This window comes from Pangasianodon hypophthalmus, chromosome 7 (genome assembly GCF_027358585.1).
Source record: "Pangasianodon hypophthalmus isolate fPanHyp1 chromosome 7, fPanHyp1.pri, whole genome shotgun sequence".
Classification (NCBI taxonomy): Eukaryota; Metazoa; Chordata; class Actinopteri; order Siluriformes; family Pangasiidae; genus Pangasianodon; species Pangasianodon hypophthalmus.
The window spans coordinates 15452369-15456600 of NC_069716.1; positions in this window are offsets into that span (position 1 = coordinate 15452369).

A 4232-nucleotide genomic window follows, 5' to 3' on the forward strand; every position below is an offset into this window, starting at 1 on the left:
AATTCAGTGTTGTTTATATAATTCCTGAAAACCTATAATGTTTTTAACAGTATGCTGCTCTGGGAACACAGCAGACTCCACCACTTATCCTGCTCAGCTTCGACATTTGCTGAGAAAGAAAACACTGCTCTGCTGACTTCTGGGCTCAGGTTTCTGTCTGCATGGAGACAGTAGCAACTGTCGCCTTAAAAAAGAAAACTGTCTGTTTAAATAAAAACAGGTACATTTAAATTAAAAACTAGACTATGCTAGGCCCATGGCTAATGGTGGCCATGGTCTTTTTTTGCTAATAGCAATGGCATTTCTTTGCCTCACTCCCACAGAGTCTTGCACGCTAGCTTTAGCATTGCAAACTTTCCCTGAAAGAGAGCACACACTTTTTTTTTTTTTGCCAGCTCTTATTTAAAGGCTATATAATCAAATCCAAAGTTATGTGCATGCATGGAGTGAGGTGAATCCAGTCAGCGCATTCAGCTTTTTAATCACACTGATTATCACAGTGATTTTAATGCGTTTTAAAACAATTCCATCTCAGCAAATGTCATCAAGACAAAACAAGCCAAGACAAGATTCTTTTATTGCCACACAACGGCTCAACAAACAGCAATGAACAATAAGCAATAAACAGTACACTAAACAAAGTGCAAGACAGGACAACAAGATAAAGCATGCATGAATGAGACGTGCCATTAATGCTGAATCCCTGCAAAACAATTGCCAACGAGTAGCTGTGTAGCAGTCGTGACTGGAGTTGAAGTGTAATCGAATCAATAATCAAAGTGTGAAGAAGAGTTTATGAAGGATATAAAGTTGCTCAGCATTTCATATTTGCCTGAGATTCAGGAACAAGGATGCTCTGCTTGTTGAAACTAACATACAAGTGCATTATCTGTATAATGTCTTCACTCATCTTCTAATGTTACTAACTTTAATAGCCACTGTATGGGAATAAATGCACAAGAAATAATGGTTTTATCAATGTTTTTTCTACTTTTTTTGCCGTGTGCAGGTTCTGCATCCTTACCGTCAATTTCAAACTCTGAGCCGACTTTACTGAGTTCAGTTCGTGTCCCACATCTGCGTCAAAATGTCAGTTTGATGCTAATCTAACCTCAAAATTATTTTAAATAGATTCATATCTGTAACATGAACTGCGGTTTCTTTCAGGACTGTTTTGTTGCACAAGGAGCACATTTTGACCCAAATGCACATGTAGATCATAATATGAAAGAAATCAGACACAAAAGATTTACACAGCTGTTATTTTTCTATTTAATGGATTATTGAAAGGATTACCCATTTTAATTCAGATTGCCTTCATTTGGATACTAAACTGATTGGGGTGTATACATGAACATTTTTTATTCTGATTGGTCAGTCAGATTATTAAAGGTTTATTAGGCTGCATTTAAACATAAAAGTAGTGAGAGTAGTGGGAACGAAAAAACTCTAAATTACATCGGATAGTTGACTATAACAGCACTGTTAAATTCCATGTTCATCTTACCACACTTGTAATGATATATGTGATCGTTTTACTTTTAATCAAGTCCTAATCATGTCCAAAGTTGTTTATCAGACTGTGTGCAAATGTAGCTAGCTTGTTGGCTTGGTGATTATTTTAATTAGTACATAGCAAGTATATAGTATATTCTGATTTTGCGATCTCAGATTTGATGCTACATGCAAGAAAACTGCTGACTAAGTGAATTAATTGAAATCTGCAAAACCCATTATCCTATTACAATGAATATTAGATGTTAATTGAGTTTAAATTAATTGCCTTCCATGTTGTTCCAACTGATATGTCCCAACTGATTTGCAGCAATACCCCTCACCCAGCTTCACTGAGGCAAGGGTACTGGGCTGGTGTGTTGGTGTGAGATTTTTCCTTTCATACATAATGCTGTAATATTCTATAAGATCTAACAGAAACTGAGTCTCCTCTCCAGTCACTGTCTGAGTTCCATCACTTTTAACCCCTGGTTATGTTAACCACAATTTAGCATTTGGAACAGTCATAACATATTTCATGGGGGTTTAAACCTGAAATCCACCCTTTCCCTTAGCTACACCTCTGTATAGGGTTGAGTGGGTAAGTAAAGTGTCGAGTGAAGTAATGTAGTCCAGTCTGACATTTTTCTGATGCTACATGTTTGCGCATGTGCAATAATACGTCTCCTGAACACGGTAGCCTGAGAAATACAACAAACGAACTCCCAGTCATTAAAGTTTCTGCTCTACAGTGCTGTAGTGTAGTAGAAAAGGAATAAAACACAAGGTGTGCTGTTGTAGGAAAATAATCCATGACAGGGTGGTCTGGCTTCGATTCAAAGTGAAGTATTTTCCTATAACAATGTACTAAAGTGTTTTTATTTCTCACAGCAATTTGGTATTTATTATTGAATGACATGTCATGCTTTTTAACCATTTATAGTAATGTTTAATGTTGTGCAAGAACCACAAGACAAGTTAGTTCCTGTTATCATTTATAGCACGAGCCTTTCTCTCTTTTTTTGCTTTCCTGTGGCAGAATGCTTAACCTAAATGACATGTTTATTACTAGTCTTAGTTAATATTATTGTACAGAGTCCACCATACAAGTCACCATATCGATCTGTGAAACGGTAGAAAGATAACATATTAGAATAAGCACATTAATATTCGTATATGCTATATACATTAATATATATCTATCATCTTCTGACCAATCAGATTTGAGAATTCAGCAGCACTGGGGTATAACGTAAAATAATGGATTATTAAGAAATAAGTATTCCTTATATATAAGTAGTCCTGTGGCCCTTTCCACTGATAAGCAAGGTAGATGAGGCTGACAAATAGTAGTGCCTACATAACACCAGATAAGCTGCAGTCATTATTTGTGTACCTACAAAGTGCACTTGTATGGTGTGTTCCTGATAACATTTTATCAGTGAGTGTAGTAGATACAATGGGCCTGATTTATTAGTCTTTTGGTAAAGTTGTGTGTAAATGTTTGCACAAGCCAAACTGAAAAAACTAAAAATGTCCCCCAGATTTATAATTTTCGGAAATGTTGATTTTCTTCATACTCGTGTGTGTATGTTGATGAATGCTAATCACCTGTGAATTACTGAGTGTGTACGCAGGACAGCTGATTTGCATTTGGTGACACTCACAAAACTCCATAAAAGGCAAAGCTCACATCTGAAATGATGAGCAAAAGGCAAAAATGGACCTTCTCAGACGTAGAAGTCAAAGTTACTCTGACTCATGTTTATGCCGATTATATACCAGCATTACAAGCCCTTGAAAAGGTCAAAATCTGGAGCCAGTTTATGGAATAGCTGAATTAAGTGAGGTGAAAATAAAATGATTTGACATGAAAATGGAGGGGAAAAAATCCTTCACTCAGGTAATTATTGACACCAAGCACATCACACAGTGACTGTGACTAGGTGTATTTTATTTTTTTTTATTCAAAGCAAAGTGTCTCTATGATTCTCGACCAGAAATCCCTCACACCCTCCCCACACTAGGGAGTAAACAATACGTTGTAGCTTAAGACATACCAGATCAGTCACTTATCGGTCAGTTGGTGCTGGCTCTAATAGAGTTACACAGCATTCAAAGAAAAGTGCCACAGCATACGGACCTGACTTAAACGCTCCCTCAGCCCGTCCTCCTTTTATACAGCGGCATTATAGAATGATTGGTCTTATTTGTCTTAATTTATAGATTTATGTTGCCTTGTTTTCTTTTTATTTCATAGTTAATATTTCTTTAGTTAATGCCATTAATATGAAATGACTGGGTTTCACAAAATTTTAATTAAATTTGTGTGTGTAACTAAAAATACACAAGCCATTTAAACTTGACAGTGTAATCCGTATATAAAAGTGTAGTAATTCCTGGAGATTTATATGATTTGATCAATCAAGGTTTATATTAGTTAGTCTTCTTGGGTGTAAACTGACACATAGGAGCATGAGTAGGACACGAATGTTTTTCCAAAATGACGGGATTTTAATTTTCATGAATACCAAATTTCACGAATAAAAGCTTCTGCGAATGATTTACGAATAAATCAGTTTGATAAATGAGGCCCTGTGTGTGTGTGTGTGTGTGTGTGTGTATAACAGTGGCACTCATATACTGTACAACAGAACTGATAGAAGAGAATCTGCTGTAACCATGCAGTCTCCTGAGGAGGCTGTATCAGACTGCAGCCAAGTGTGTATTAATGAGTA